Consider the following 11,104-nt stretch of genomic DNA (forward strand, 5'->3'; position numbering starts at 1 on the left):
TTCCCTGTGAGGGTGCTGAGGCGCTGGCCCAGGGTGCCCAGAGAAGCTGTGGCTGCCTCATCCCTGGCAGTGTTCAAGGCCAGGTTGGATGGGGCTTGGAGCAAGCTGCTCCAGTGGAAAGTGTCCCTGCCTGTGGCAGGGCCCTGGAACCAGATGGGCTTTCAAGTCCCTTCAATCCAAACCAGTCTGGGATTCTAGGATTAGTTACACACCAATGATTAATGGTTGGACCAGATGACCCTTGAGGTCCCTTCCAACCTGGTGTTCTGTGGTACTTGTCTACTTTTAAGCATGTATTTTTTTTAAAAGAGGGCCTAACCCATTGCTACCAGAAGCAGCAACAGAGAATTTGCTCTTGGTTTCAGAGGAGGTGAGGCACAGCATGCCCAACCTGGCCAGGACCAGCATCCGCTTCTTGGAGTCCATAAGGAGTAGTTGGAGCTTGGAGTCGGATCTGCAGGTGCCAAGCAGCCAAATTCCCAGAACCCAGCAGTGGTCAGCAGGTCCGTGTGAAGGTCCTCTATGTGCACCCCTGCAGCTGATTCCCTTCTGTCTGTCTAACAACTCTAAGGACACCTTAAGAGGCTTGGTATCCTGAGTTGTTCTTACACTACCTGTGCCATCTGCGTTACTCTTCCTTTTGTTGCTCCAGCTTGGAGCTATCGCTGTGTTGTTCCGCAGCAGCAGCAGCAGCTTGGGGAGACTAGAACTAGTTATAGAGACTTTAGAAGTGGCTTTTCAAACTCAACCTCATGTTCTCTCAACTGTCTGAAACTCAACTGGTTTTTGGTTTGAATTCTTTTTTTTCTTTTTTTACTTCTGTATAGAATGTGTTCCTGCTCCTTTTTATTGTTTGTTCTAGAAAACAAAGCAGGGTTTTATAACTATAGTAACATCTCAAGCTGTTGTGGTCAGTGTGTGTCATTGTTCACAAATGAAGGAACAGTACACAGTATTTGAGTTTGTGAACAGGCAGTTGCAGGGAGAGGGGCTGCTATTTAAAACCTGCCGTTCAGCAGCATCTTAACTCAGATGAAAAGTTAAATACCAGTTAAAAGTGTGCTTTTTAACAATAACCCTCCCTGCTTGATCTGACTTGAAGTGTTCCCTTTTCCAGCCAGCTCCCACCTGCCCTGGGTTTTGTGGCAGAGTTTTCTACTGTCTCTTTGGTTATGAAGGATTCTGTTCCAGTGTCCTTTTCCTCAGCAAGTTTTGGATGCTCTGAATGCATCTTAGTACAGGAAATATGCACTGATAGCAGTATTCTCCCTGCCATCAATGTGATTTTGACAGTGCAGTTTAATAAAATGTCATGGTGCTGGAATAGATTTGCTTTATTCAAACTGAGCCTGACTGTGACTGGTTTTGTGCTAGGAATGAGCAGCCTGCAGGAGTTGTCTTCTTCACCTCTACCACTCTGCACAGGTAAACAGGGCTCAGAGGAAGTCTCATGTGCTGAAAGTGCTGATATTTGCCTTTAATCTTCTTGGATTTCATCAGGATGAGGTGGGGGGTAGCAAAGGAAAACTCCATTCACAGCCCTCATTTCATGGCTTTTCTAGAATAACATCCACAAGTTGCCCAAGCACAACAAAATAGAGGAAAAACCACTGGCAAAGAGGAAGCTTCGCAGCAGCTCATTCTCAGAGCACAAACCCCTCTTTGCCACACGTGAGTGTGTCACAACCAACTCTACATCAATAAGCTTCTCTCTACCCCCGCATAAAGCTTTGCAGGTTTACAGCACTGCCCTGTTCAAGCTTTTTCTTTATGGAGAAGGTTCTTTTCCAGAACCTGGTTTTGTGGTAAAGCTGGAACCTGGGTCATAGAGAACTTATTTATTTACCTTCCCCCTGTGCAGAACAAAGAGCAGCAGATCCCAGAAGTTTGATCTTCCTATTGAGTTGTCTTAGCTTTGGGCTATAGCCCCCATAAAGAGCACACCAGCATTTCCCTGCAGGCTCCTGAGTCGAGACAGCTCCTGCTATTTAATGGCTACTGAACATCTATTTAAGGCTAGATAAAGAACAAAATCTCTCTGGAAGAGTGCAGTGTTTAACTAATTTAAGGTTGTCTCTCAGCTGTAGTGCATCAGGCTGTGACACTGCTACGGTGAAGAACCAAGGAGCTGATGTCTACAGCAATACTGACCCCATTACATATTTCTAGACAGATGAGAGGCTTAAGAGAAGAGGCAGAAAGGTGACCAGGGCCTCATTCTGCTTGCATTCATGGGCACTTAAAATAGAAATCCCATATGCCCAGCACCTGGAGGGCTGTCCCACTTCAGGATGGGGCCATGGCCACAGATGAGGGACATTAAGCACAAACCCAAACTCTGTAAGAGATTAGTGTGTCATTAGAGCAATGGTTAAGTTTTGATGGTTAAACTTTATACTTCCATTTTTCTAAGCTGTTCTCACACCAAGTGAGTTCCTTCAGGTATTTATATTGTGTCTACCCCCCTAACCTGCCACATCTGTGTCTCAGTAGGCTCCTAGTCCCTTGCCAGGCTGCTTGGCGTGAGGCAGCCACTGCATCACCTGCAGCCCCAGCTGCAGCCACTGGTGGAAGGACAATGACCTTTAAGGTGAGTGGAGCTTGCAATTGGCCCAGTACAAAGAGGGCAACACTTTTTTGGAAGGGGGGTTGGTGTTAAAGGGGAGGATGCTCCACTCAGACCCTGCCTCTCCCCTTGGCTGTGGCCAGCTGGGCACTCTCATTTCTGTTTTAACCTCCCCTTCTCCCCGTGCCCAGCAGGTTCTCTATTCCCATGCACGTAGTTCCTCAGTGCAGTGCCAGGTTCTTGCAGGATCATATCACATGTCACGTTCTGCATGCAGTAACTGAGCTAAAAGCAACTGGAAGTTGGGCACACGAGTAGGACATGTGAAAAGGAACAGCCCTGTCCCCTCCCTGGAAGTAGCACATTTCTTGGGTATCCCTTGGCAGCAGCAATGGATGCACCACCGAGCAACAGCAACGTTCAGGGTAAGCATTCACTCAGAGATGTCTTCAGAAAGACACTGAAGGGTGAAGCTTTGGCTCTCCAGGCTCATCGTTCACTTGCTTGCAGGCAGGATGAGCTGGCGTAGATGAGCGCTGCCCACCCACCATGTTGCCATCACCCATGTCCCCCTCTTAATTTGACTGCTCCAAGGAGCAGTTTCTGTCAGTCAGGCCGCTCCGGCCACGTTAATCCTTCCAGGCTGCTGGAAGGAAACTCTAAGACCATGTTCTCTCTTCATCTCAGAAGAGCTACAAGCCAGACCAGGGCAGGTTCCTGCTCGTGGTTAACTCCTCTCACAAGTACATTAAAAGCTTTCCTGGCTCTTGTGTTGCACCTTCTGAGGGGCCGGGAGAACCCAACCAACAACAGATAAAGCAGCACCAACCTGCTCACAGCAGCTGCCAGAAAGCGTTTGCTCGCCTGCTGCTTGGGGCCAGCAGCTTCTTGTGGTTGGGGAGAGGTGAGAGGGGCAGGTGACCATCAGCAGATGTGAAGCTGATGAGCGTGAGCCCTTCTCTCTTCCCCCTCCCACGCTGCTGCAGCCCCTGAGTGTCTCCCACCTCCTTTCAGAGGTTACCAGGAGCGGTCTCACGGTGCTGTCAGCTCCCTCAGCACCGAGGGGCACATCCCCTCAGGGCCCACTGGCATGTCCTCTGCTGATCCTGACCTGATCCCGTCCTACTGAGGGAGCTCTCCATGCTGTGGGTGCTCTCTGAAGGCCAGTCTCGCTGGTAAAAGCCGAGGTGAAGACATGGGGTGCCTTGACCACGTCCTTTGTCTCCAGGTCTCCCCCCCATTCAGCACTAGTTTCAAAGGATGATATTCAGGCACCTGGGATGGACGGATGGATGAATGGGGAGGAATAAACAATGACAAGCAGCAAGGCCATGAGAGAACCAGGGTGACACTTGAGGTCTCAGATACAAAGCTACAGTTCTCCAGAGAGGGAGATTGCTTTGAGATGCAGCCAGAGAGGGCCTGATCTCCACCAGCACTGAGCCATTTGCAGCCACAAGGAAAGCCACACTGACTTTTAAGAGCTCCAAAGAGCAAAGAAGGGCCAGGGCAGGGCAAGCCCTGCAAGGAGCTGCTCAGGGAAGGAAGTGACAGAGCAGAGGCAGCTGGTATGGCTGCAGCCTGGGTTAAACACACAGGTGGGAGCCGGGGGGGTGGGCAGAGAAGTGGAGAAGAGAAGGTGGAAGCAGGAGGGACCAGGGAGCGCTGTGGAGAACATGGGGCAGCCTCGGCTCCTCTCACCTCTTCCATCCAGATTAAGTCCTGCAGGCTCCTCCCTGCTCCGTGCGCAGGGAGGCGAGAGCCCGGCTGCAGCCCTGCGGCTCCCTGAGAGCGCTTCCCGGCCTCAGCTGCGCCAGAGCTGCTCCTCCCCAGGCTGAACTACAGCCCCAAGTGCAGCATTGCGAGAGCATGATGCCACCAACGCTGCTATCTGGAGCGCGGCTTGGCCCAGCACCCTGTCCAGCAGGATCTCAGCAGGGTCCAGTTCCCCTGGGAATTTCACCACTTCCCTGGGGAGATGATTCAATGGCTGATAGTTCTCATGGTGAAACACGTTCCTCTTGTGTCCAGCTGGGACCTCCCCAGCAGTAACCTGTGCCCATCAGCCCTCTCCATCACGGCATGTGCCAAGAGCAGCTGTGGTCAGGAGATGCCCAAGGCTCTCACCCTTCCATAGCATGCAGGGTACATAGTGCCTGGCTTTCCCTGAAAGCCAGAGGGAAACAAAACTCCATGTGTGCCCTCCCTGCATTTTTAAAGATGCCTGAAAATCCTGGTGCTGCTGAGGGAGATGCAGCCCTTTAAACTGGAAATACGTGGCTCAGCTGCCTTCCACACGTGCATCCCACCCTTCTGAGCAAGTGGCATTATGTGCCAGGAACTCCACTGCACAGAAAGCCCCATCTGCTTGTGCTACAATGGGGACATTTCAGAACAACAGAGGAACTGTTGCCCCGGGATTGTGAACTCAAGCAAACTGCATTACTCAGCAATTACTCACATACTTACAAAAATACAGACAACTTCTCAGGACAAAGGATCTTCATATATTCTTTTAATGACAAGGCTTGGGGTAGTGAACCCGGGACTCATGATTAAAATCCATGTAATATTCTCTGTTACCCTGTAACTAAGGGGAGTCTATGGCAGCAAGCTCCCATTGATTTGCCTTCAGCATCTTTCTTTTCCTTTGGGTGACTCTGTATTCCCAGGAAGTCTCAAGGAGAAGCTGAAACCAGCTCATCCTTCAAATTCGAGAGGGACTTTCCAGGCAAACTAATGCATTCCTGTTGCTCCAAATCCTTTCCAGCCAAGGCTCAGCATGTGTAGCTGCTGGAGGGGGAGCCGTGGGGGTGCAGCATCAGCAACAAAGACATCCTCTCTGCTTGGAGGCACAAGGATGCTCTGCAAGGCTCCTGCTCGAGGCAGCTCCCACAGTCACAGCAGGAGGTGGGAGGTCCAGTGCCTGGTTCTGGTGGATCAGGATGCCTTGATGGGTGCATACATGACCTCTGGTGTCACCCTCAGCTGCGGCTGGTCAACACTGCCTCCAATTCGGATGCAAATGCTCACCACATCCTCCACCTCCATGCTTTCCACGTGAGACTCCTCCACATGCAAGGCCTAGAGAAGTACAAAGAAAACACCAAAGGTGGGACTTCTCCAGAGGTCGTATTGGGATCAGGAGGGGTCCAGAGCTGCTGACCGTCTGCATGCAACAAAGAGCTGGCAGAGGCAGCAGCTGCGTAAAGCCCAGATGGCTTTACCCACCATAGTGGTGGGGGAACACTGGTGCCAGCACCCCATGGATGCAAAACCGGCTCAGCCCATCAGGTACACCCAGCCTGGAGGGAGTGCTTCACACGAATTCATGAGACCGGGAAGCAGAGAGGGATGAGCTCTGAGGCAGAAGCTCTTCCCTGTGAGGGTGCTGAGGCGCTGGCACAGGGTGCCCAGAGAAGCTGTGGCTGCCCCATCCCTGGCAGTGTTCAAGGCCAGGTTGGACACAGGGGCTTGGAGCAAGCTGCTCTAGTGGAAGGGGTCCCTGCCCATGGCAGGGGTTGGAGCTGAAGGAGCTTGAAGGTCCCTTCCAACACAAACCACCCTGTGGTTCGATGCTTTATAGGGGACCCAAGCTCTGGCAGCAAAGGGGTCTGCCTCTTCAGGGCTTGCAGGGAGCTGGCTGTGAACCATAGCAGTGCCCCAGAGAGGGCTGAGAGACAAGCTCTGATCATTCAACACTCTCAGTGTTATCTGTCCCCTGGCACTGCACTGCACCATTCCACAGCCAGGTTTGCCCCTCTGGCCACCTACACGTGAAGGAGCTCTCAGTCCTTGTGCTCCAACAGGAAGTGGGAAGGCAAAAGCAAACCCCGCTCCTGCTCTTCATCTACCAGTGGATGGAGCAGCCGCTGCCACCATGACCCTGCTGGGACTGAAGCCAGGGCAGGTCCCTAAGGGCAAACCTCATGGGAATGGCAGTCTTGGGGTCACCACTGAGCTGTCGCTGTCACCCAGCCAAGGAGCCCCACCAGCGTCACCCCTCCGCTGGGCTGCTCCCGGCAGCACAGCCCATCCCATGGGATCCCTGGCCCAGCCCAGCCTCACCAAGGAGCAGCAGGATGGAGCCGAGGCTCCATCAGTGCCGGCCGGACGACAGCATCTCTGGGTCACAGCAGAGGAGCTGAAGCTCGGGCTGATGGTCACCACACCTCTGCTTGGTGCCAGGGCTGTCAGCTCAGCCAGGGAGGAAGCTGGCGACTCTTCCTCGGGCCCTGGTGCAGCGCAGTGGTTCGTTGTGGGCCCAGCTTTTCTTCCTGCCTCAGCTCAGGGGCTGCTACAACTGCTGGTGGTGGGACCTGGGGAAGAGGGGGAGGGTCTGTGACCCTTCTGTGATCTTATTTTAGAGCCTCGAGTGACACCAGGGCAGGAGGTGAGAGCACCAGGGCTCAGCGCTGCTAAAGCAGCATCACCCATCAGCAGCAGGGGAAGCCTCCCCCCGGCTCTGAGATGGGGACCTTGAGCACCTGCAGCCAAGGCAGGACAAGGCTCATTGGGAAGTGGAAGATGAAGGATTTAAGCATTCCTCCAGCTCCAGCAGGGCTTCAGAAGCCCTAAGAGAACTGTGATGAGGATTTGCAAAGCACCAAGAGTAACAAACAGGGATTAAAAGTGCATAAATGGTAAAATGCAACTATATAAGCAATGCCCATGACACCGTGAATCACCAACCTTCATAGCAGAGCCCATCACCTACAGGCGAACACAACACGTCCCAGCTCTCACCCCTTCCTTCCTGCCCATGAGCATGGCCAGGGCCATCGCTGTCAGCCCAATTACTGCTGCCTCCACTCACGTCGCCTGCACTTGGCTGGATGATGTGTCCTGTCTGGGTTTGCACCTGAAGGTGACGCTGTCTGTGAGCAGCAGAAGGGACCTGTTCTCAGGGAAGAGCTTTGCATGGCCAAAACCAATCCATCTTTCCTCCAGCTCAGGGAAACCACCCACTTCTCTAATACCTAAAGGCAAACAGCCAGTGAGGTGCTTGCTTTCATGAAAGCACAGCACAAGAGAACTCTTCCCAGCAGGAAATGCCTCCCTTCCCATGCCCAGGAATAGCCCCCAAACCCCAGGGCACAGGTGCTGCAGAGAGGCCTCTTTGAACACCCACCCTCTTCTCAGCACCCTTTGGTCCCCAGCCCTGCGCTCAGACCCTCCTGGGCTTACTGGGGAGGAGTGGGATGGAGCAAGCGGCCATCCCCGTGGGAAGTGCCCACATCTCCTGGCCCAGGGCACAGTCACAAGGGTGGAAGCTGCTCTGCAGGGCCCGGGAAGGAGCTGGGAGCCAGCACCAGGCATCTTCCTCTCTCAGGATGCAGGATGCAGCTCAGGGTGGGCAGAACAACCCCTGGGCACCTCCATGGCTCCATAGGATTTTCCCTGCTCAGGGAAAGCTGAAGGTCTCAAAAAACACCCAGTTTTGGGGAAGGACAAACCAGAAAGAGTGAAGTCCCTTCCTTTTCCTTTGAGCCTGGAAACAGCCAGCAATCAAAGCTAACAATGGTACCTTTTCCTATGAGGAGCACGTAAATGGGACAGGCAGCAGGCTCCTGCTGGCTTCCTCCTCAAAAATCCCCCACCCCATCAGAGAGCCCAGTGAGCTCTCACTGCTCACAAAGACACCCCTTCCCAACCCCCTCACCTCCCATTCCTTTTGTGCACAGCCCCCTGTGCTTCTCTTCCCCACGGAAAGCCTTCAGTGGGACCCAAGAGCTAACGGGGAGGACTGAGGTGGGGGATGCACCAGCGCAGCCCTGTGACCCGCAGGGGAGCTGGGGGCTCTGGGGCACACTGTGGGGGAACAGGAAGCTCTGAGGTGTACTGGGGGCAAATGGGGTTCCTGATGTGACCAGCACGTAAATGGGGGGCTCTGGTTTCACCACATCGAGCACTCTGGGAGCACCGAGCGCTGAATGAGGGGCTGGCTGCACAGCCAAGAGGGAGGGGTCCCAAGGGCATCCGGAGGAGACAAAACACCAGTGCTGGGGCTGAACTGGATGGGCTTTAAGGTCCCTTCCTCCCAAACCAGGCTGGGATTCAAAGGGGCACCGCTAATCCCAAACCCACGTCAGGAGGACAATTTCGTGCCTCTTCTGCCACCTTGTGGCCGATGCAAGAACGAACGATGAGAATGCAACCGAGCTGCCGTGGTTACTGCTCCTCACGTTTATTCCACGTTGATGGGCAATACAGACTTAGTTTCAAGCTCCTAATTGCTTGAAATGGGTATTTTGTTAAGATGATCACTTTATAAATAATTTATCTAGAGACTTGGTGCTTAGCTTTGGAAAAGGCCTTAAACACATCCATTGGATCACCAGGGAAGGGGAAGGAGAAGGAAGCAGTTCATCATTTATTGGCTGAAAGAACTCGATTACAAAACCTGATCCGGTAGCATTAGAGCAGAGAGGGCCTGTTCCCTGACACGCACAGCAAGTGCCCGGCTCACCAGGCACTGACTGCCAAAAAGCCCTGGGCCTCCAGAAAAAGCTGCACAGGGAGAATTTAGCCCTCATGGGAAGTAGGGGGAGATGGAGCTCAGGATTGAAACAAAGCCCTCTCCACTCCATGGTTTAGTGCTGGAGTGGCTACATTAGAGTAACACCGATGAGGAAATGTGTTCTTCTACATTCACCATAAGCAATTGCCCCCAGAGAGGTTACTCCAGCCCCCCAAGGAGTGTGGCCTGGGCTCGGCTCTTAAGAGGAGGCTGACGTCTGAAGAGCACAGCCCTCGGCAGCAGCAGGGTGACCAATGACAGCCACCACGTTCCCTGGCAGGAAGGCACCTATGTCACCATGACCCGTCACCAACACACTTGTGCCAGCCCCAGACCTGCCCGCTCCAGCTCAGGGCAGCGGCAGGTAAAGCTGATGTCCACAGTATTCCCCTCATATCCTGGAGGCACACGGAGGCAAAAAGAGCTCAGGAACCCTCGGTACCACCAAATAACTTGTGAGAGGACCCCACCACTCCAGGCTTTCCAATAGAGATCCTTTGGTTCAGAACACAGAGATGGTTTGCTGTCACCACCACACTCCCAGCCATGGATTCACCCAGCAGCACAGGGGAAAGCCACCCCCGGAGCACCAGAGTGGGACCGTGTATGGAACCACTGGGTTTGCTGCTACTTCCACACCATCAATGAAGATGTGTGAAACGCCCCAGCTGCATTGCGCTGGTGTAACTGGCACCCAAGGAGAACCTGGCAAAGAAAGTAACAGACTGGATGCTGCAGCCTGCTCAGGGAATTCACTGCCTCAGCCTAGAGGAATACTCAATTCCTGACTGTGCCCGAGGCTGCTGTTCACAGAGATGGGAACCCATCCTGGAGAGATGAACCTCACAGAACCAGCTCACTTCAGGCTGCTGTTACCAGCCACCATGGCTCATGTTTCCCCTCCTCACCCCTCTACCCTCTGATCCACAGCTCCCTGCCAAGCCTTCACTGGGAAGCTCCTGGTGCCTGCGGCACTGGGAAATACTGTGAAAGTCAGCCTCAGGCAGCTCAGGCCACACTTGCATGGGTCTCTCAGCACTAGAATCTATACAGTCAGTGTTTAGATTAAATGAAGGCAGCAAAGGCAGCACTTGTACCCTGGACACAAGAGCATCCTGCTTGCACAGGAGGGCCAGGGGTGAAAGGGACCAGCCCTGGTTTAAGGTCTAGTATAGCAGAGCAGACACCTCCAAAGACACAAATCCTAAAATCCCCTCTTGGTTCTTAAATTCCCATGTTTCTAGCATTCCGCTAATAACAGGAGGATCTGCCCTTTTTCTTTACACTGAATCCCTCTGATGTGCTAGACCAGTTTATCCCCCAACTGGCCGGAGCCAAAAGGCACCTCTGTGTTCACTGCCTCCATACGCAGGAGGATCTGGTGAAAACACCACCCAAACTGGTCAGCCCCATCCAGCAGCTGGTGAAATGACAACCTTACACAAAGCCTTTCTTCAGGAAAGGTGAAGGAGCAGGCACAGGGGGAGATCTGACAGCAAATCCTGTGGCTGCTGAGCCTTCGCCCTCAATTCAAGCACAAGAACACACATACGGCGTTACTGGAAGTCAAGGAAACATGAGACCTACATCCCTCATCTAACACAGCTCTCCTTCCCAACATGCAGCTCTTGCTACTTCCCCTGTTCCTTCTAACCTAAAGCTCTTCAGAAAAACCCTCCCAAGAGGGGGTTCTCCCTTTGCAGGCCACCTCTCCAGCAGCATGGCTTGTATCAGTCACTGCTCTTGGGGTATGTGGTATGTTTAAGAAGCCACTGAAATTTGCCAGCACCCCTCAGTTTGAGTAGTGGCACGTTCACATCAAACAGGGGCCAGGTTTTCCTTTTCTCTAGAAGGGCTGAAGTCCAGCCTGGGGTGAGACAAAGTCCCAGAGATTTCCATTCTGCTCTGCTGAAGAAAACAACCCAGAAACCTGGAACTCCAGCTGGCAGTAGGCTGAACAGCAGGGATAAATGCAGAGTCCAGATCCTGAAGGCACTTGGTTGGAGGAGCACTTCCCG

Source organism: Psittacula echo, assembly GCF_963264785.1.
Source record: "Psittacula echo genome assembly, chromosome: 8".
Taxonomy (NCBI): Eukaryota; Metazoa; Chordata; class Aves; order Psittaciformes; family Psittacidae; genus Psittacula; species Psittacula echo.